General features: G+C 34.5%; 1 protein-coding gene across 1 annotated transcript in view; it reads right to left on the bottom strand.

Annotated features, from left to right (window-relative positions):
* The window catches only part of LOC142346010 (uncharacterized), a 43,895-nt gene that overhangs the window by 16,795 nt on the left and 3,192 nt on the right, over nt 1-23,908 (bottom strand). The window contains exon 2 of the mRNA XM_075398489.1: nt 23,757-23,850. The gene's annotated coding sequence lies outside the window, so the exon portion shown is untranslated. The remainder of the gene's footprint in view (nt 1-23,756; nt 23,851-23,908) is intronic.

The following is a 23,908-nucleotide window of genomic DNA, read 5'->3' as shown; positions in this document are numbered from 1 at the left end:
TCGCTCTACTTTGTCTGCAAATTTTTAGATCGTTGAAAATGAAAAAAGACAACTTGAGATCTGAACCAGCGAAAAGTCATAACCTATTCGACTCTGAGGCTGAAAGAGAGGATAGTATAAAGGATAGCATTTTGAGGGACAACTTAGCATGGCTTTTTGTGAAAGACAATTTGATTCTTATTACTTACAGCAGCACCAAGTGGCCTAAGAAATTAAAACCCTCAGAAATGTTGAGTTTAATTGAAGGAGAGAATTACAACCTGCAATTTGAAGACCAATCTGTTTTTTGTCGTTTGTTGTCTAAAGGCAATCATAAAAAAGTAGAGGAAGCGATGAAGAGTTTTCAAGCAGAACTAGACGGTGGCAAAAGTCCTTCAGAATTGCGCAAAAAAGTTCTAGCTGCGCCGAAGGCTCCTGTAGTTGATGATGTCAACTTTTTGAGTCGTTCTCGCGCTCCAGTTATGAGCAGCAGAGAAGTCTGCCTAGGACAATCAACTGAGCGGAAGAAATCAAAAAAGGCTAAAGTCGAAAAAATAACGCAGCCAGCCGTTCTCCAGGGCAACCAGAACAAGAACATGGTAAAAATTAAAGGTTTTCAATAATTTTAATCACAAACCAGATCATATGGTTCCAGTTGTTTCTAAATCAAAATCAGTCGCCAAATTAAATAAACATTTATGCATACATACATACCTCCATACATAAATACATACATACAAACATACATATATAATAAATTTAAACATCGCAGACGTCAGTGGGTGTTTCTGCTCGCTTCGAGTTTCGAATTTTGGTGTGATTGGAAAATTTGCTCTTTGCGTTTTTAGCAGCCCTCTGATAATCTGAGTTTCTCACAACCTTGCTCCAGTTCTTTACCTGAGATCAGCGCCAACATGGTTTCAAACAGTGGAACCAACAAAGACGATTGCGGCCCCAATTGCTCTTTTTTAAAAGAGTATCTCAATAATCACGTTCTGGAGATGAACGAGTCGATGAAAAGCTTTGAAGAGAAACGAAAGATCGACGACAAGAAGCGCTCAAACCTTTGTGCAAGAATTGACGAGAAAGTTAGATTATTGTTTGCTTAACAATTTGGTATCACTCAGCCTTAATTGCTAGACCTTTTTGGCCTTACCCATGACAACTGGTAGTGACAAGTGGTAGTAGACAAATGAGTTTCTGCAAGAAATAGGCGCAGTTGGTTACATGAAAACTTGTTTCAGACTGCAGAGTTGAAAGAAATTCGCTTTGTTGACCATCACGGCTACCAGAGCATAGACGATCATCCTTCCCGCGGCACATCTATAGTTGCTTTTATACACAACGATGAAGATCTGATGACAATGCATGCCGGATCTGAAGTCGGGAAATTTGCGCGGGCCCTGTTTGAGAAATTGTTGCCAGAAAACGAGCGTGCAGGTGTTATCCTTGAGCCGAGAAGACGTGAAGCTGACGGCCGCAAAGAAGCGCCAAGTGAAATTCTCGAAAAGTTCAGGAGTAGGTTTTTTATTAAAACTTATTCGTCAGCTTCACCGTAGGAGTCATCATTGCATAACAGCCTTAAATAGCATGAATTAAGAGATCGATCTTTCCTAGACCTGAAAACCCAAAAACCTAAGTTAATTGATGAGCAAAAAATGACCAGGTTTTTCTGCCTGTTTTAGAAGTTGTAGAGCAAAAGTACCCAGATACACCAAAACTGGCTTTCGAGACTGCAAGAAAAGCTGCCAACCAATACGGCAAGGATTGTCGGAAACGACATTCTAGTTTAGAAGCGAATGAGTAGTTGTTTAGAAGATCATTGTTTGTAATGTGAAGGCCATCTCCTTGATCTTGTTTATTGTACTGACAGGTTGCTTCCTATTTGTAGAAATACAGTTCCTTAGAAAATACTCGCCTTTCTGCCTTTACTTCTACTGGAGTGTTTAACCTAATTCCCTGTTTAAATCATTTGATATTATATTGTTTAGTTGATGAGTTTGCCGTTTTCTGAAGTTCGGTTTTCGTGTTGTGATCATAAATTCAAAGTTTACTTGAGAGTTTTTCATACATACAAATTTAATTTCGTACTTACATAAATACATACATACATTCAAAACTTTAATAATGTTGAAATACGCAATAAATGTTAGCGGGTGTTGCTGCCCGCTTCGACCGCGGATTTAAAACTTTAAATTTGAAATTCCGGGACTTTAGCGGGTGTTTCTGCACGCTTCGAAGTTTTATTACTTGTTCTGCTTTTAACTTTGTTACTTGTTTAAGTTAATTTTAATAATACTTAAAAATTTTAATAATGTTGAAGTACGCAATACACGTTAGCGGGTGTTTCTGCCCGCTTCGACCGCGGATTTAAAACTTTAAATTTGAAACTCCGGGACTTTAGCGGGTGTTTCTGCACGCTTCGAAGTTTTATTACTTGTTCTGCTTTTAACTTTGTTACTTGTTTAAGTTAATTTTAATAATACTTAAAAACATTAATAATGTTGAAGTACGCAATACACGTTAGCGGGTGTTTCTGCCCGCTTCGACCGCGGATTTAAAACTTTAAATTTGAAATTCGGGGACGTTAGCGGATGTTTCTGTCCGCTTCGAATTTTTATTACTAGTTCTGCTTTTAACTTTGTTACTTGTTTAAGTTAATTTTAATATTACTTAAAAATTTTAATAATGTTAAAGTACGCAATAAACGTTAGCGGATGTTTCTGCCCGCTTCGACCGCGGATTTAAATCTTTAAATTTGAAATTCCGGGACTTAAGCGGGTGTTTCTGTCCGCTTCGAATTTTTATTACTAGTTCTGCTTTTAACTTTGTTACTTGTTTAAGTTAATTTTAATATTACTTAAAAACTTTTATAATGTTGAAGAACGCAATAAACATTAGCGGGTGTTTCTGCCCGCTTCAACCGCGGATTTAAATCCTTAAATTTGAAATTCCGGGACTTTAGCGGGTGTTTCTGCACGCTTCGAAGCTTAATTAGATAATAGATAATTTTATGTTAGGTTTGGAGAGTGCTCTTTTGCATACATACGTTAATCCCTTCATGCATTCATTCGTTTATTCATTCATTCACCTTGATTAAATTCTAATTAGGTTTTTCAAGTCATATGATGATAACTTGCGAAGAATTGGTAATTGTGGACGGACAAGTAGTGCGTCAAATCTTAAGCAAATTCGATGTAGTTCCTCAAACAATGCTTCCGTTGATCAGTTTTGAAGAGTATGAGAAACGTTTGAAAGCAGACAGACGACTTTTTAAAGCATACTCGTCTTTAAAAGAACTCTATGAGGCCTCTATTGAGAGGGGTTTCAAAATCTTGCCAGACAGTTTCGGGGGCTTTGGCCTCTTCAATCATACAGAAAAGACCTTGAAGCCTTCGTTGGAACTTCTAAGACCTTTTCCTGTTGGGCCTATTGAAAGTGTTCCTCAGGAATTACAAAACGAAATGTCTGATTTGTCAGTCATGCGCGGTGAGTTGGAAAGAGATGAACTAGTGCTATTGGGTCCAATTCGTTTTGCCAACCACTCCTGCTCCCCGAACACCAAATTTTTTATGGGATACACAAGCTCTTTCCTCCCCCACAGTAGATGCATTTTTCTCCAAGTTATCAAGTCTATAGAAGTTGGAGAAGAAATCGCAGTGAGCTACGGTAACAACTATTTTAAAGATGGCCGATTGAAATGTAGATGTCCGCACAAAGAGAAGCATGAATCATATAATGAAATCTTGCCACCCACGACACCCCGAGAACAACGCCTGGGTGATATTTCGACCCAATCTTTACATGCTTCAGGAAATTCAAGTGAAATTTTTCATTCCGGAGAAAGTTTCGGTTCAAATTATGGAGCAAGTCAATCGAGTGTTGGTACGCCTACCGATTTTGGAAGTGCTATAAAAAGAAAATTCCAGAATCAACGGAAGAGGCGCGTGAAAAGAAGGTTGGTGGACAGTTCAAGTAGACACATTCAAACGTACATACACCAAGTTGATTCTGTGCGTTCCTCAGATGTTGAAACTGAGGAGAATAGTACCCATGGGAGTATGCCTGTTTCTGCTGATGACATAATGTCCGATCCATCTTGTGAAGTTGCTTCTATAGTTGAATCGTCATCGAATCGGCTAGATATCATCTCAGACCACGACAGTGAAGACGTAGTCGACACGGAAAAAGACTGTTACAACCATAGCAAAGATGGCTTTCAATTTTCTTCTCAGCCTCTATTGTGTAATTCAAACGTCACTGTCCATAATGCTGCACTTGGTTTATTTGCAATTTCTGCCCGTTATTGTTTACCCGACGAAGCGCTGTATGACCTTTTAAAATTTCAAAAGGTTATTCATCCAAATGACCGTCTGCCTGCTCCAAATTTTTTGAAACAAGAGACAAAGAAACTGACAGAGCATTACATAAAGCACAGAGAGAACAATGGCAATGGGGAATTTATTTATCTAAATTTTTTCGACAAATTGGTGCAGAATGTTCAAAAGTACATTAATGAAATAGTGAAATACGCAGACCCAGAAACAAAAACAGATCTAAAACTCTCGAGTCTTTTTGAGGAAGGTACAATCCACTTGAAACTTATAATTAACGTTGACGGAGTTCAGGTTCGAGAATCTAGTGATTGCTCCGCTTACCCTCTCTGGGTTGCTTTGGCTGACCTGCCACCAAAACTCAGATCATCATTCGATAATATTTTTCTCTGTTCTTTGTGGTACGGCAAAGGAGAAATTTCGTGGGATCCCATTTTTGATCACTATGCTTCTAAGATTTCAAAAGTAGAGAATATTAAATACAATGAACGTTCGTACCAAATCCGCTTCACCACAATTTTCTTGATCGTCGACCTCGTCTGCAAACATGATGTTCTGAAAATGAAAAAATTCAACGGCTATTATGGCTGTGGGCTGTGTACTATGAGGGGAATTCAGAGATTTCCAGGTAGTCGTTCGTACCCGAATGATCGCACCTTCACAATGAGGAATCCTGCAGAGCATGAGCACTTGGTTAGACTATTTGAGAGCGGAGTCGTTGACGAAAGAAAGGGAAGAAAAGAGAAGGATCCAGAAGTTGACACCTTGGGTGTCAAAGGACGCTCGAAAATTTTCGACATTGTTCCCAACCTGCCATTGACCTGCCCTATAGACACCATGCACCAATGCCTTAAGGGTGTTGCTCACGATGTCATCAAATTTTTCGCTGAACAACTCAGCTCGATTGAAATAGCCGAAATTGACAATGCAACTGAAAAAGTACGTTTACCAAGCGAGTTCAAGCGGTCGATCAGATCACTGCGCTCACTTGATCATTTCAAAGCAAATGAATTGAAAACTTTTCTTCTTTATTTTTCACCCATAGTTTTTCGTAAGTTTTTCGAAAGTTCTGTCGCCCATGAGACTAACATTCAAAATCTTGATTACCTAGCATTTTCACTACGATCCATGTACGAGAGTGTATCACAAGCATTCCTATGCGGACATATTTTAGAAGCCTTTTGCTATAATATGTCGTTTCGCTATCCGCTGAAAAATCAAATATTAAGACTTCTAGCATGGCAGTGCACTACCTTTGGGCCATTGTGGACTACTTCGGCTACGATGTTTGAGAACGCAAACAACCACCTTATAAGAACTCTGACTGGAACGGTAAATACTTGCAGTCTGATTGTCAGTCGCTATGTTCGTAATCGACAACTTGGCAGCTTTGAAACGAAAGAAGACCATCTTGACAGCCAGAGTTATACGAGATCAAACGCTAACAGTTTTGTCGCAATTCGTGAGGATGGTGAGTTTAAGGTGGGTCAGATTCTACTCTTCGTAGATCGAAGTTCAGCGATCTTCTGTTTAGTACAGCTGTACGAGATAATTGAAACAGTCGTTATTGATCTCAGGTCGACAGAATTTGAAAAGGAATCAGGTGTCCTTGAGCCTCTTGCATATCGTGTTACAGAATGGCCTTACATTCAGCTTCTGAGAGTGGATTCAGTTCAAAATAAGCTTATCAAGTTTTTCTTCTTGGGCGATCTTTACTTTATCAACGTGCTAAAACATTTCGAGCACGATTTGATTTGAAGGACCGTTTAGTTCTTAAAATTTAATTTTTACTTGTTCTGATAGTTTAGTTGAGATTTGCCTACTTGCGTAGGTTTCTGATAGCAAGGGAACTAAATCAATACTTTGTTTAAGTGGAGCTTCTGAGTGAATTTACTGGTTTCTGAAATTTATTTTCTCAAGAGTACATATATACATTCATTACACATACATACATACTAATTTTAATATTACTTAAAAACTTTAATAATGTTGAAATACGCAATAAACGTTAGTGGGTGTTTCTGCCCGCTTCGACCGCGGATTTTAAACTTTAAATTTGAAATTCCGGGACTTAAGCGGGTGTTTCTGTCCGCTTCGAATTTTTATTACTAGTGCTGCTTTTAACTTTGTTTAAGTTAATTTTAATATTACTTAAAAACTTTAATAATGTTGAAGTACGCAATAAACGTTAGCGGGTGTTTCTGCCCGCTTCGACCGCGGATTGAAATCTTTAAATTTGAAATTCCGGGACTTTAGCGGGTGTTTCTGCACGCTTCCAAGTTTAATTAGATGATAGATAATTTTATGTTAGGTTTGGAGAGTGCTCTTTGAGCCCTGATTTGTATCTAGTGCTCTCCTCATTTCTCCTATAACCTCTAAACAAAAAAATAGTATCTATTTGTTTAGATTTGGAGAGTTTTGGAGCTTGGTTTTGTATCTAGTGCTATGCTTATCTCTCCTATAACCTTCAAACAAAAGAAATATCTGTTTGTTTGTTTACATTTGGAGAGAGTTCCTTGAGCCTGGTTGTGTACCTGGTGCTGTGCTCAATTCTCCTATATCTTTTTGTAACTCCACCACTGCCGGTCTCAAACCCGGAATGAAAAAGGAGGAGGGTAACATGAACAGAGCATACTGGAAAGAATTCGAAAAGTTGATTATAAATTCAACTATAGAGACTTTTTCCGACAATTTTTATATTGATTCAATATAATATTGCTTCAAACTTATTTTCATAAATCAAATATGTTCATATTGCTTGATATATATTGCTTCATACGTAAATTTCCGATTAATTCGAATAATTAATTTTAAATAATTTTTAAAAATAGGTCATTTTTATCGGGTCAAGGAGTTGTCCAAATCAAACCAAACTTGGTATGGAGTATCCCCTGTCAATATAGAGTCTGAAACAAAAAGATTTTGCTATAGCTTGCCTAGGAAAAAAGTTAGTTTTTCATACGGAAATTTTGACTTATTCGCTTATTCTATTTTCAAAAATATAGAAATTTCATCGGGTCAAGGAGTTGTTCAAAGTGAACCAAATTGATATCCCAGACTACCAGTACTATTTAGGTTGTTATGCAAAAAGAATGGTCTGCCTAACTTTCCTAGAAAAAAAGTTATTTTTTCATACGGAAATTTGCTGTTATTTCAAATAAAAATTTTAAAAATAGGTCAGTTTGGTCGGGTCGAGGAGTTGTCCAAATCAAACCAAACTCGGTATGGAGAATTCCATAGGTATCTAGAGTGTAAAACAAAAAGAATTTCTGCTATAGCTTACCTAGGAAAAAAGTTGGGTTTTCATACGGAAATTTGCTATTATTTCAAATAAATAATTTTAAAAATAGGTCTATTTCGTGGGGTCGAGGAGTTGTCCAAATCGAACCAAACTCGGTATGGAGAATTCCATAGGTATCTAGAGTGTAAAACAAAAAGAATTTCTGCTATAGCTTACCTAGGAAAAAAGTTGGGTTTTCATACGGAAATTTGCTATTATTTCAAATAAATAATTTTAAAAATTTCGTGGGGTCGAGGAGTTGTCCAAATCGAACCAAACTCGGTATGGAGAATTCCATAGGTATCTAGAGTGTAAAACAAAAAGAATTTCTGCTATATCTTGCCTAGGAAAAAAGTTGGGTTTTCATACGGAAATTTGCTATTATTTCAAATAAATAATTTTAAAAGTAGGTCAATTTCGTCGGGTCGAGGAGTTGTCCAAATCAAACCAAACTCGGTATGAAGAATCCCATAGGTATCTAGAGTGTAAAACAAAAAGAATTTTTGCTATAGCTTCCCTAGGAAAAAAGTTAGTTTTTCATACGGAATGTTGCAATTATTTCGTTTAATTTGCAATTATTGAATTTTAAAAATAGGTCTATTTCGTCGGGTCATGGAGTTGTCCAAATCGAACCAAACTTGGCATGTAGTATCTCTTGTGTACCTAGAGTCTAAAACAAAAAAAAATGTTGCCATATCTTGCCTAGGAAAAAAGTTAGTTTTTCATACGGAAATTTGCTATTATTTCAAATAAATATTTTTAAAAATAGGTCTTTTTCATCGGGTCAAGGAGTTGTTCAAAGTGAACCAAATTGATATCCCAGACTACCAGTACTATTTAGGTTGTTATGCAAAAAGAATGGTCTGCCTAACTTTCCAAGAAAAAAAGTTATTTTTTCATACGGAAATTTGCTGTTATTTCAAATAAAAATTTTAAAAATAGGTCAGTTTGGTCGGGTCGAGGAGTTGTCCAAATCAAACCAAACTCGGTATGGAGAATTCCATAGGTATCTAGAGTGTAAAACAAAAAGAATTTCTGCTATAGCTTACCTAGGAAAAAAGTTGGGTTTTCATACGGAAATTTGCTATTATTTCAAATAAATAATATTAAAAAAAGGTCTATTTCGTGGGGTCGAGGAGTTGTCCAAATCGAACCAAACTCGGTATGGAGAATTCCATAGGTATCTAGAGTGTAAAACAAAAAGAATTTCTGCTATAGCTTGCCTAGGAAAAAAGTTGGGTTTTCATACGGAAATTTGCTATTATTTCAAATAAATAATTTTAAAAGTAGGTCAATTTCGTCGGGTCGAGGAGTTGTCCAAATCAAACCAAACTCGGTATGAAGAATCCCACAGGTATCTAGAGTGTAAAACAAAAAGAATTTTTGCTATAGCTTCCCTAGGAAAAAAGTTAGTTTTTCATACGGAATGTTGCAATTATTTCGTTTAATTTGCAATTATTGAATTTTAAAAATAGGTCTATTTCGTCGGGTCATGGAGTTGTCCAAATCGAACCAAACTTGGCATGTAGTATCTCTTGTGTACCTAGAGTCTAAAACAAAAAAATGTTGCCATATCTTGCCTAGGAAAAAAGTTAGTTTTTCATACGGAAATTTGCTATTATTTCAAATAAATAATTTTAAAAATAGGTCTATTTCGTGGGGTCGAGGAGTTGTCCAAATCGAACCAAACTCGGTATGGAGAATCCCATAGGTATCTAGAGTGTAAAACAAAAAGAATTTCTGCTATAGCTTGCCTAGAAAAAAAGTTGGATTTTCATACGGAAATTTGCTATTATTTCGAATAATTTTGCGATTATTATTTTAAAAATAAGTCTATTTCGTCGGGTCAAGGAGTTGTCCAAACCGAACCAATTTTGGTATGGAGTATCCCCTGTATAGATAGAGTCTAAAACAAAAAGAAATATGCTATAGCTTGCCTAGGAAAAATGTTAGTTTTTCATACGGAAATTTTGACTTATTCGCTTATTATGTTTTCAAAAATATAGAAATTACATTCGGTCAAGGAGTTGTTCAAAGTGAACCCATTTGATATCCCAGACTACCAGTACTATTTAGGTTGTAATGCAAAAAGAATGGTCCGCCTAACCTTCCTAGAAAAAAGTTAGTTTTTCATACGGAAATTTGCTATTATTTCGTTTAAATTGCAATTATTGAATTTTAAAAATAGGTCTTTTTCGTCGGGTCAAGGAGTTGTCCAAATCGAACCAATTTTGGTATGGAGTATCCCCTGTATATATAGAGTCTAAAACAAAAAGGAATTTTGCTATAGCTTGCCTAGCAAAAAAGTTAGTTTTTCATACGGAAATTTTGACTTATTCGCTTATTCTATTTTCAAAAATATAGAAATTTCATCGGGTCAAAGAGTTGTTCAAAGTGAACCAATTTGATATCCCAGACTACCAGTGCTATTTAGATTGTAATGCAAAAAGAATGGTTTGCCTAACTTTCCTAGAAAAAAAATTAGTTTTTCATACGGAAATTTGCTATTATTTCAAATAAATAATTTTAAAAATAGGTCTTTTTCGTGGGGTCGAGGAGTTGTCCAAATCGAACCAAACTCGGTATGGAGAATCCCATAGGTATCTAGAGTGAAAAACAAAAAGAATTTCTGCTATAGCTTGCCTAGAGAAAAAGTTGGGTTTTCATACGGAAATTTGCTATTATTTCGAATAATTTTGCGATTATTATTTTAAAAATAAGTCTATTTCGTCGGGTCAAGGAGTTGTCCAAACCGAACCAATTTTGGTATGGAGTATCCCCTGTATAGATAGAGTCTAAATAAAAAAGGAATTTTGCTATAGCTTGCCTCGGAAAAAAGTTAGTTTTTCATACGGAAATTTTGACTTATTCGCTTATTCTATTTTCAAAAATATAGAAATTTCATCGGGTCAAAGAGTTGTTCAAAGTGAACCAATTTGATATCCCAGACTACCAGTGCTATTTAGATTGTAATGCAAAAAGAATGGTCCGCCTAACTTTCCTAGAAAAAAGTTAGTTTTTCATACGGAAATTTTGACTTATTCGCTTATTCTATTTTCAAAAATATAGAAATTTCATCGGGTCAAGGAGCTGTTCAAATCGATTTAAACTCGGTATGGAGAATCCCATAGGTACCTAGAGTGTAAAACAAAAAGAATTGTCGCTATAGCTTGCCTAGGAAAAAAGTTAGTTTTTCATACGGAAAGTTGCAGTTATTTCGGTTAATTTGCAATTATTGAATTTTAAAAATAGGTCTATTTCGTCGGGTCAAGGAGTTGTCCAAATCGAACCAAACTTGGCATGTAGTATCTCTTGTGTACCTAGAGTCTAAAACAAAAAAAAATGTTGCCATATCTTGCCTAGGAAAAAAGTTAGTTTTTCATACGGAAATTTGCTATTATTTCAAATAAATAATTTTAAAAATAGGTCTATTTCGTGGGGTCGAGGAGTTGTCCAAATCGAACCAAACTCGGTATGGAGAATCCCATAGGTATCTAGAGTGTAAAACAAAAAGAATTTCTGCTATAGCTTGCCTAGAAAAAAAGTTGGGTTTTCATACGGAAATTTGCTATTATTTCGAATAATTTTGCGATTATTATTTTAAAAATAAGTCTATTTCGTCGGGTCAAGGAGTTGTCCAAACCGAACCAATTTTGGTATGGATCATCCCCTGTATAGATAGAGTCTAAAACAAAAAGAAATATGCTATAACTTGCCTAGGAAAAATGTTAGTTTTTCATACGGAAATTTTGACTTATTCGCTTATTATATTTTCAAAAATATAGAAATTACATTCGGTCAAGGAGTTGTTCAAAGTGAACCCATTTGATATCCCAGACTACCAGTGCTATTTAGATTGTAATACAAAAAGAATGGTCCGCCTAACTTTCCTAGAAAAAAGTTAGTTTTTCATACGGAAATTTTGACTTATTCGCTTATTCTATTTTCAAAAATATAGAAATTTCATCGGGTCAAGGAGTTGTTCAAATCGATTTAAACTCGGTATGGAGAATCCCATAGGTACCTAGAGTGTAAAACAAAAAGAATTTTCGCTATAGCTTGCCTAGGAAAAAAGTTAGTTTTTCATACGGAAATTTTGACTTATTCGCTTATTCTATTCTCAAAAATAAAAAATTTTCATCGGGTCAAGGAGTTGTTCAAAGTGAACCAAATTGATATCCCAGACTACCAGTACTATTTAGGTTGTTATGCAAAAAGAATGGTCCGCCTAACTTTCCTAGAAAAAAGTTAGTTCTTCATACGGAAATTTTGACTTATTCGCTTATTCTATTTTCAAAAATAAAGAAATTTCATCGGGTCAAGGAGTTGTTCAAATCGAACCAAACTCGGTATGGAGAATCCCATAGCTACTTAGAGTTTAAAACAAAAAGAATTTTTGCTATAGCTTGCCTAGGAAAAAGGTTAGTTTTTCATACGGACAGTTGCAATTATTTCGTTTAAATTGCAATTATTGAATTTTAAAAATAGATCTATTTCGTCGGGTCAAGGAGTATCCCCTGTTTATATAGAGTCTAAAACAAAAAGAAATTTTACTATAGCTTGCCTAGGAAAAAAGTTAGTTTTTCATACGGAAATTTTGACTTATTCGCTTATTCTATTTTCAAAAATATAGAATTTTCATCGGGTCAAGGAGTTGTTCAAAGTGAACCAAATTGATATCCCAGAGTACCAGTACTATTTAGGTTGTTATGCAAAAAGAATGGTTTGCCTAACTTTCCTAGAAAAAAATTAGTTTTTCATACGGAAATTTGCTATTATTTCAAATAAATAATTTTAAAAATAGGTCTTTTTCATCGGGTCAAGGAGTTGTTCAAAGTGAACCAATTTTGATATGGAGTATCGCCCGTATATATAGAGTCTAAAACAAAAAGAAATTTTGCTATAGCTTGCCTAGGAAAAAAGTTAGTTTTTCATACGGAAATTTTGACTTATTCGCTTATTCTATTTTCAAAAATATAGAATTTTCATCGGGTCAAGGAGTTGTTCAAAGTGAACCAAATTGATATCCCAGACTACCAGTAATATTTAGGTTGTAATGCAAAAAGAATGGTCCGCCTAACCTTCCTAGAAAAAAGTTAGTTTTTCATACGGAAATTTGCTATTATTTCGTTTAAATTGCAATTATTGAATTTTAAAAATAGGTCTTTTTCGTCGGGTCAAGGAGTTGTCCAAATCAAACCAATTTTGGTATGGAGTATCCCCTGTATATATAGAGTCTAAAACAAAAAGGAATTTTGCTATAGCTTGCCTAGGAAAAAAGTTAGTTTTTCATACGGAAATTTTGACTTATTCGCTTATTCTATTTTCAAAAATATAGAATTTTCATTTGGTCAAGGAGTTGTTCAAAGTGAACCAAATTGATATCCCAGACTACCAGTACTATTTAGGTTGTTATGCAAAAAGAATGGTTTGCCTAACTTTCCTAGAAAAAAATTAGTTTTTCATACGGAAATTTGCTATTATTTCAAATAAATAATTTTAAAAATAGGTCTTTTTCATCGGGTCAAGGAGTTGTTCAGAGTGAACCAATTTTGATATGGAGTATCCCCTGTATATATAGAGTCTAAAACAAAAAGAAATTTTGCTATAGCTTGCCTAGGAAAAAAGTTAGTTTTTCATACGGAAATTTTGACTTATTCGCTTATTCTATTTTCAAAAATATAGAATTTTCATCGGGTCAAGGAGTTGTTCAAAGTGAACCAAATTGATATCCCAGACTACCAGTAATATTTAGGTTGTAATGCAAAAAGAATGGTCCGCCTAACCTTCCTAGAAAAAAGTTAGTTTTTCATACGGAAATTTGCTATTATTTCGTTTAAATTGCAATTATTGAATTTTAAAAATAGGTCTATTTCGTCGGGTCAAGGAGTTGTCCAAATCGAACCAATTTTGATATGGAGTATCCCCTGTATATATAGAGTCTAAAACAAAAAGAAATTTTGCTATAGCTTGCCTAGGAAAAAAGTTAGTTTTTCATACGGAAATTTTGACTTATTCGCTTATTCTATTTTCAAAAATATAGAATTTTCATCGGGTCAAGGAGTTGTTCAAAGTGAACCAAATTGATATCCCAGACTACCAGTACTATTTAAATTGTTATGCAAAAAGAATGGTTTGCCTAACTTTCCTAGAAAAAAAATTAGTTTTTCATACGGAAATTTGCTATTATTTCAAATAAATAATTTAAAAAATAGGTCTTTTTCATCGGGTCAAATAGTTGTTCAAAGTGAACCAATTTTGGTATGGAGTATCCCCTGTATATATAGAGTCTAAAACTAAAAGAAATTTTGCTATAGCTTGCCTAGGAAAAAAGTTAGTTTTTCATACGGAAATTTTGACTTATTCGCTTATTCTATTTTCAAAAATATAGAATTTTCATCGGGTCAAGGAGTGGTTCAAAGAGAACCAAATTGATATCCCAGACTACCAGTACTATTTAAGTTGTCATGCAAAAAGAATGGTTTGCCTAACTTTCCTAGAAAAAAATTAGTTTTTCATACGGAAATTTGCTATTATTTCAAATAAATAATTTTAAAAACAGGTCTTTTTCATCGGGTCAAGGAGTTGTTCAAAGTGAACCAATTTTGGTATGGAGTATCCCCTGTATATATAGAGTCTAAAACAAAAAGAAATTTTGCTATAGCTTGCCTAGGAAAAAAGTTAGTTTTTCATACGGAAATTTTGACTTATTCGCTTATTCTATTTTCAAAAATATAGAATTTTCATCGGGTCAAGGAGTTGTTCAAAGTGAACCAAATTGATAACCCAGACTACCAGTAATATTTAGGTCGTAATGCAAAAAGAATGGTTCGCCTAACCTTCCTAGAAAAAAAGTTAGTTTTTCATACGGAAATTCGCTATTATTTCGTTTGAATTGCAATTATTGAATTTTAAAAATAGGTCTATTTCGTCGGGTCACGGGGTTGTCCAAATCGAACCAATTTTGGTATGGAGTATCCCCTGTATATATAGAGTCTAAAACAAAACGAAATTTTGCTATAGCTTGCCTAGGAAAAAAGTTAGTTTTTCATACGGAAATTTTGACTTATTCGCTTATTCTATTTTCAACAATATAGAATTTTCATCGGGTCAAGGAGTTGTTCAAAGTGAACCAAATTGATATCCCAGACTACCAGTACTATTTAGGTTGTAATGCAAAAAGAATGGTCCGCCTAACCTTCCTAGAAAAAAGTTAGTTTTTCATACGGAAATTTGCTATTATTTCGTTTAAATTGCAATTATTGAATTTTAAAAATAGGTCTTTTTCGTCGGGTCAAGGAGTTGTCCAAATCGAACCAATTTTGGTATGGAGTATCCCCTGTATATATAGAGTCTAAAACAAAAAGGAATTTTGCTATAGCTTGCCTAGGAAAAAAGTTAGTTTTTCATACGGAAATTTTGACTTATTCGCTTATTCTATTTTCAAAAATATAGAATTTTCATCGGGTCAAGGAGTTGTTCAAAGTGAACCAAATTGATATCCCAGACTACCAGTACTATTTAGCTTGTTATGCAAAAAGAATGGTTTGCCTAACTTTCCTAGAAAAAAATTAGTTTTTCATACGGAAATTTGCTATTATTTCAAATAAATAACTTTAAAAATAGGTCATTTTCATCGGGTCAAGGAGTTGTTCAAAGTGAACCAATTTTGATATGGAGTATCTTCTGTATATATAGAGTCTAAAACAAAAAGAAATTTTGCTATAGCTTGCCTAGGAAAAAAGTTACTTTTTCATACGGAAATTTTGACTTATTCGCTTATTCTATTTTCAAAAATATAGAATTTTCATCGGGTCAAGGAGTTGTTCAAAGTGAACCAAATTGATATCCCAGACTACCAGTAATATTTAGGTTGTAATGCAAAAAGAATGGTCCGCCTAACTTTCCTAGAAAAAAGTTAGTTTTTCATACGGAAATTTGCTATTATTTCGTTTAAATTGCAATTATTGAATTTTAAAAATAGGTCTTTTTCGTCGAGTCAAGGAGTTGTCCAAATCGAACCAATTTTGGTATGGAGTATCCCCTGTATATATAGAGTCTAAAACAAAAAGAAATTTTGCTATAGCTTGCCTAGGAAAAAAGTTAGTTTTTCATACGGAAATTTTGACTTATTCGCTTATTCTATTTTCAAAAATATAGAATTTTCATCGGGTCAAGGAGTTGTTCAAAGAGAACCAAATTGATATCCCAGACTACCAGTACTATTTAAATTGTTATGCAAAAAGAATGGTTTGCCTAACTTTCCTAGAAAAAAATTAGTTTTTCATACGGTAATTTGCTATTATTTCAAATAAATAATTTTAAAAACAGGTCTTTTTCATCGGGTCAAGGAGTTGTTCAAAGTGAACCAATTTTGGTACGGAGTATCCCCTGTATATATAGAGTCTAAAACAAAAAGAAATTTTGCTATAGCTTGCCTAGGAAAAAAGTTAGTTTTTCATACGGAAATTTTGACTTATTCGCTTATTCTATTTTCAAAAATATAGAATTTTCATCGGGTCAAGGAGTTGTTCAAAGTGAACCAAATTGATATCCCAGACTACCAGTACTATTTACATTGTTATGCAAAAAGAATGGTTTGCCTAACTTTCCTAGAAAAAAAATTAGTTTTTCATACGGAAATTTGCTATTATTTCAAATAAATAATTTTAAAAATAGGTCTTTTTCATCGGGTCAAGGAGTTGTTCAAAGTGAACCAAATTGATATCCCAGACTACCAGTACTATTTAAGTTGTAATGCAAAAAGAATGGTCCGCCTAACCTTCCTAGAAAAAAAGTTAGTTTTTCATACGGAAATTTGCTATTATTTCAAATAAATAATTTTAAAAATAGGTCTTTTTCATCGGGTCAAGGAGTTGTTCAAAGTGAACCAAATTGATATCCCAGACTACCAGTAATATTTAGGTTGTAATGCAAAAAGAATGGTCCGCCTAACCTTCCTAGAAAAAAGTTAGTTTTTCATACTGAAATTTGCTATTATTTCGTTTAAATTGCAATTATTGAATTTTAAAAAAAGGTCTATTTCGTCGGGTCAAGGAGTTGTCCAAATCGAACCAAGTTGATATCCCAGACTACCAGTACTATTTAGGTTGTTATGCGAAAAGAATGGTTCGCCTAACTTTCCTAGAAAAAAATTAGTTTTTCATACGGAATTTTGCTATTATTTCAAATAAATAATTTTAAAAATAGGTCTTTTTCATCGGGTCAAGGAGTTGTTCAAAGTGAACCAAATTGATATCCCAGACTACCAGTAATATTTAGGTTGTAATGCAAAAAGAATGGTCCGCCTAACCTTCCTAGAAAAAAAGTTAGTTTTTCATACGGAAATTTGCTATTATTTCAAATAAATAATTTTAAAAATAGGTCTTTTTCATCGGGTCAAGGAGTTGTTCAAAGTGAACCAAATTGATATCCCAGACTACCAGGAATATTTAGGTTGTAATGCAAAAAGAATGGTCCGCCTAACCTTCCTAGAAAAAAGTTAGTTTTTCATACGGAAATTTGCTATTATTTCAAATAAATAATTTAAAAATAGGTCTTTTTCATCGGGTCAAGGAGTTGTTCAAAGTGAACCAAATTGATATCCCACACTACCAGTAATATTTAGGTTGTAATGCAAAAAGAATGGTCCGCGTAACCTTCCTAGAAAAAAGTTAGTTTTTCATACGGAAATTTGCTATTATTTCGTTTAAATTGCAATTATTGAATTTTATATAATTGTTTATATAATTGTTTTATTTATTGTTTGCTTTTATTCTCTTTGGAGATAGAGTTTGGACCTGGTTTTTTGGCCAGTGCTTTGCTCAAAAATCTCCTATAGTTTAATGTTCATAACTCCGCCGTAGCCGGTCCCCAGCCCGGTTGAGATAAGGAGGAGGGAAACACACCCAAATCATAATGGAAAAATCTCATAAGTTGATTTTTTAAAATCAAATTGAGATATTTCCGACACTACTGTGGCTAAATTTATAGACTCATTTAGGGCATCTGATCAGACTACCGCGTGCTTTCGAGACGGTTTAAGGGCAGAGGATTTTGCCCAAAATAACGGGGAAAAGAGTGTAAAGAGTGTAAAAATAATATTTTTACACCGTTAGTGCTCCCCTAACTAAGGGTTTAATAACGGGGAAAAGAGTGTAAAGAGTGTAAAAATAATATTTTTACACCGTTAGTGCCCCCCTTATTAAGGGTGGAATTACATATTAAAGTGTAATTTACGGGTGTAAATTATAGAAAAAGAGTGTAAAAAGGAGTGTAACAATAAGTTTTAACCGTGTAACAAAGAGTGTAACAATAAGTTTTAACGGTGTAATAAAGAGTGTAAAAATAAAATTAACGGTGTAATAAAGAGTGTAAATATAAGTTTCAACAGTGTAATCAAAAGAGTGTAAAAATAAGTTATTCCACTCTTTTTCCACCGTTAAATCTTAAAATTACACCGCTAAAATTACACTCTAACAGGGAATTCCACCCTTAATAAGGAGGGCACTAACGGTGTAAAAATATTATTTTTACACTCTTTACACTCTTTTCCCCGTTATTTTTGGGCAAAATCCTCGGCCCGGGTATTATAGCAAAATTAAGAGATTTGTTCATAATTAATATCCTTCGCTGATCAGACTATTTTGAGCGCACTTGATCAGACTCGACCGCGCTCGACACGCGTTCGCAATTTTCTGCCCAATCGAATTGCGTTCGAATTCGTCCCTGAACGATTGACAGTTTTTGTGCGCTCGAAGAGACCTGCGCTCCTGATCAGACCCACCAGTGCTCGAATACACATCCGATCAGTCTCCTGGCTCGAGGTGTCACCGTTAAAAATCACAATTGCCCAAAATTGCTCGGTAAATTTGAGCGCAAAATGGTCAGTCGCCCGCTCGAAATGGTCTGATCAGGGTAATTTTGAGCAAACACGTCACAAAGAAATCATACCAATCATATATGACCTAGCATCAGATCATAAAACGTTCTAATGATGGGTAACCCGGATAAATGAGTTGAAAAGATCATGCTTGACCAATATTTGTCACGAAAATAAAACATGTTCTACTCATGAAAAGAATTTAGCTCGAACTTAATTCCGATGCTGGGCCGTTTGTTTCTAGTGTGAATTGACACCCCAAACTAGAGATTTAATGTTTTCGTAAATCAAAATCTGTGTTCGGGAAATGTTCATAGTCAAATTTGAGAGGCTGTTGAGATTCAAACTGGGAATTTTGACGAAAATCAGTTCAGATCGAACAAACCCAGACCTCAAAAGTCCCTCATCAGGCCAGACTATGTTGTGCTTGAGATTTTTGGCACTCACATTAGAAATGATGTTGATTTGGTCTTAAAAACCAGTTCTGATCAAATCCACATTCTACTTTATGATACAAAAATCCTCGCTCAAATCCACCTCTGGTCACACCATAACATTTGATCAAAAATATTTAAAGTTCCGTTCCTCTGACGAAACTTAAGTTATCAATAAATTTCTTTTTTATTACTCTCATGTTCGGGTAATACGTTTTGCATTTAGGGTGTGTTAATAATAACAAGCGTTACAGTGGGTGAATAAATAAAGAAAAATTTTAGTTATTACAGCCATCCTAAACCAAAATCCTTACGCTGGAAGTTGCTTCTTATCATCCGCTCGTGAGCCCAAATTGGTTGCTTGCCAGAATTTGCTCTTTAGTTGTTGCCATGACAATTTTGAGAAAAAGTACTCATTGTGACATCTTGAAGACTTATCAGAAACGTGTTTAGTGTCCTAACGCTAGATTCAAAAAATATAATCTGGCAAGTGGAAAAATTTTATATACTGGGTAGTGAAGTTAAGGTCAAATTAAGGTCCCCGACCCAAGCGACCTTTGATCAGAAAATATTGAATCAAACACAGGGGTAATGCGTGACCCAAAATACATGATATGGCCGTGCACGTACAATCACAGCAAAAACATCCCGGGCAACGGCCTACAAGAGTCCGATAGGGGGGGGGGGGGCTGGAAATTCACCTATTATCAGATAACAAAATCTGGAGCATGATCTACTTGCTCCAACATCTAGAAAATGGGGGTCTTTCCCATTATATCCCCCCAGCTTATTGGTCAGATAACCTATAGCCCCTCTAATCATGATAATTATACCATAATGGGGGGCTATAATTTCGTGAGGGAGGGGGGTGGGGCTAAAATGGGAAAGACCCAAAAAACGCTTTGAACAGACGCATTAGTCTAGAGGATGTTTTGTTCATAAGTCCTGAAAAGCGTCTGGTTAGATGCTAAAATCCAGACAAGGCGGCTCAACAATGTGCGATGGCACATAAAGTTCAAACCCCCGCCCATCAACAATTTTGGCATAATTGTCTACCAAATGAGGAACAGATAGAAAACCAAAAATTATTTTTTGGGAATCCCAAAAAAGCCCAAGTATTTTTCAAAAAAAAATTGTGTATGAACGATAAGATAGCCTCCAAAGCAAATAACTCAGTGGAGTAAAAAATGAATCATTAAATTGCTGTGATATGCCAATATTAAGAAAGCGAGTCAAGACGAACAGCAAAATCAATCAATCAATCAACAACAACAACAACAACAACAACAACAACAACAACAACAACAACAACAACAACAACAACAGCAACAACAACAACAACAACAACAGCAACAACAACAACAAACATTAATGTTATCAAAAACTATTTGTCCGTTTTAAAAAACAAAATTTAATAACAAAGTCAACATACCGTCAGATGAACCTAAAACTAAACAAATTAACTTATAAATCACCAGAAAAGACGTGGACCAGTCCATAAAAAAGTTTGCCAACAATTAGACAAAAAAGAACAGAATCAGTAAAGTTAAAAAATTCGCTTATTTGTTTAAAACGTGTAACTTCAAAGTAATTAAAACCATTAGAAATCAAGTAAAATATCCCAAAGGTTTACGATTACCAATGCTTCTATAGAAGGGCGTTAGGATCTGTCCTTATTCATTTCTCTAAGCGGCTAAAAAGAACCACAAAAAACAACAAACAAAAATTCAATTGAAACTTGCCATAAAACGCTGTCAAAACCGTCAAGCCATATTTCGGCCCTCAAATTATATTTGTTTGCGCCTTCTTCAAACACCGATAACTTTTTATTTGGCCATTTTTTAGTGAGACTGGGCAACAAGTAGACAAAAAAAGAGAAAAGGGCAAAAGGATGTAATAATTTTGTTTTTCTTTTTTCGAAACAAAATTATATCCAAAGACAAGAAAAACAATAATTACAAAAGCAAATATTTAAATAAGGTCGTTTTTTCATCCAAGCAATTCTTTGAGAACTGCAATTATCCAGAATAAACCTTGCGTTTACTAAAAGAACGTCAAACATGACAAAAACGAAAATAAGTTAATTTTTTTTTGTAAAAAAAAAGGTGTTGAACTCAATAAGGTCATAACGAATTTTTTAAAAAGATAGATTTTGGGACATCAATCCTTTTTGACACCTTCCCTTGACACCCATAATGTCATATTTGACTTGTACTTAACGAGATTATGTACAAAAAAGAAAAATAAAAAGAACAAACTTGCGAAGCTAAAAAGTTTTTTATTTTTAGTTTTGGAAAACGATTGTTTTCAAAGGCATGAAAGCCATCAGCTATATGCTAATATCAAAATATCGGCTCGTCTATTTTTCCATAAAAAGCCAGTGAAACCTACCACTACACAGGAAATTTCATACAACTGAGATGACAAAGTAAAAATGACAGTTAAAGACAAAATTTAAAAAAATCAATTAATTTCTTGAAGAATAAGTGTCGATGCCGTTATAACGATAATCTATATCTTTAAGGATTTTAATAATTTCAAACGTCTTTCATTTTGAACGCTAATAAAGTGATATGAGAACTGTCAGTAATGTGATAATGTGACTAGAAAACGTGAAAAACTGGCAAATTTCTAAAAACAAAAAAATCTGAAATCTAGTAGTATCAAAGCCAGAAAACAATAACTTCGGGCTTGAAAACGCAATTGAGACTATATTTCAAATTAGTACATTGAAGAAGCATTCTTTTTTGTTGACACTAAGCTCCAGGTTGACCTAATTAAGAAAAAAATGGAGGAAAATTTCAATAAGCCATTATTTATTTGAAATTCAATTTTTTTTAAAGTCGAAACGATCATAAACTTTCAATCAAAAAACTAAATGCATTCGCTTAGAGCTGCTTTGGAAGCCAATCGAACCTATCACTCCTGAGCTTCCATTTAATATGTTCTGTTCTTTATTTTTAAAAAAAAAGGTCTTTTTTCAAAAAAAAAAAGACCGACTGATTGCAATCCGCAATTTTTTTTGGATTGTAACAGTCAAACATTGTCCCAAAACTAGACCTGCTAATGCTTATTGTCCGTATGGAACTATTGAGTTTTCGAATATTGTAGATATAGATAATTTGTTAGTTGAAAACTCAAAAAAAAATTCTGCATTTTTGATAATAAACGAGTAAAGCTAGCAAAAAACGGCAAAGTTTTAATTACAGAGCACTCTCAGCGGAACGTGAAATAGAAATAGCCGCCTTCTGAGCCTAGAAAGATTGTTTTACTGTTGTTTGGGGATGTAGTGCCGACAAATTTTATCAAAGTGAACTAAAGTAGCTTATTTCGTGCTGTTTTTGATGAAAAAGGCTGAATTTTGAAATTCTTATCCAGAGTTTTTGACCAAAAAAGTTAATTCAGAATAATCAACAAGAAGGCTTGTTTGTCCCGAAAAATAAAATCAACGACACTATTCTTAAAAAATTCAACAAATTTTAGCAAAATTGACGAAAAGTTAATCAAAAATTTTGGAAAATGTGAATAAAACAACGTGAATTCACTCTACTTTTCTCAGAAGTCTAAACCTCGATAACTCCCTGTAGGAAAAGAAAATTAAAAAAACTTTTTAATTACATATTCTACGCTGGACGAGCTTTCTAATGATACCAGTCTCAACTCTCTACGATGAATATATCGATCGGCGAAAATTGACTGAACAAAAAAAACCCATTTGAGTCCCGGGTCGACGTTTTAGGGTGAATTGTCGTAAGAAATGCGGTGAATGCGGTGAATTTTCGTAAGAAATGCGGTGATTGCGGTGAATGCGGTGAAAAAAAATAATTCACCGCTTTTCACCGCATTTCTTACAAAAATTCACCACCAAATTCACCGCATTTCTTACAAAAATTCACCGCATAGACTATTATGGCAAATTAATGCAAGAAATGCGGTGAATGCGGGTGGATGCGGTGAAAAAAATAATTCACCACATTTCACCGCATGTCTTACAAAAATTCACCGCAATATGGTTTCCAAAGTTTAATCAATCTGATTTAAATTCACAAGAAATAACAAAGACATAAATGACAGTTGGCGCAGTGGAAACTATCATATGAGGGCATGCAGGAGGTCAGAGGTTCGAACCCGTGTGGGGACAATTCTTTTTTGTAAGAAAACTGAGAACGCGGTGAAAAAAAATAATTCACCGCGATTCACCGCATTCACCGCAAAAGATGTAAGAAAATACGCGGTGAAAATTATTTTTTTTCACCGCGTTTCACCGCATTTCTTACGAAAAATTCACCACCAAACCTCGACCCGGGTATATAGTTCCACCCCCCTCAAGAGGGGTCGGAACAAATAGTCATAGCTGAGTTGACCGGTATCAATTTCGGCTGAATTCTAATAAAATGGTTTCAATACAAAAAAAAACATGCTATTGTACTCAAAACCGTAGTTTTTATTTTAATTTCCGGACTTCGGATTCAAGTTTAATACTGGAGCAGAAATTCATATACTTTATGAGGATCAAGAACAAATTATACTGACTTCAAGAACTTGAAAGAATCTGTATTCAAGAAGATAACGTTCCCAGCGTGCAAAGTCTGGAAAATAGTCTGATTCAGAGTCTGAATCAGAGTCTGATTCAGAGAAATTCAGAGCCAAATGTGACATGAACAGACTCTGAATCAGTACTGAATTGTTTCTGAAAAACTTTCTGATTAAGTACTGAATTACTCTGAAAGTTAGGTACGGGTGATCAATAGGTCTATTGGGCCCAGAAACTGAACCAGAGTGGAAAGTGTTTTTAGCCAAGTAGAGTGTTTTTTGCTCAGAGTGTAAAAATGGTACTGACTACTGACCTCTGAATAGAAGAAACTGGTCATCTCTCTGGCAAAACGGGAGTTGATTTTCGTTGTTTAAGTTAGGGAGTAATATTGGTGGATACACAGTTCCCTAGTCATTGGACTGGACTTATGCATTTTGAGCAAAAGTAGCAGATGTAGAGTACTGT

This window comes from Convolutriloba macropyga, chromosome 9 (assembly GCF_964194025.1).
Source record: "Convolutriloba macropyga chromosome 9, txConMacr16.3, whole genome shotgun sequence".
NCBI lineage: Eukaryota > Metazoa > Xenacoelomorpha > Acoela > Convolutidae > Convolutriloba > Convolutriloba macropyga.
Note: the sequence above shows the minus strand (reverse complement) of the source record. Positions and strands in the feature narration are given on the sequence as shown.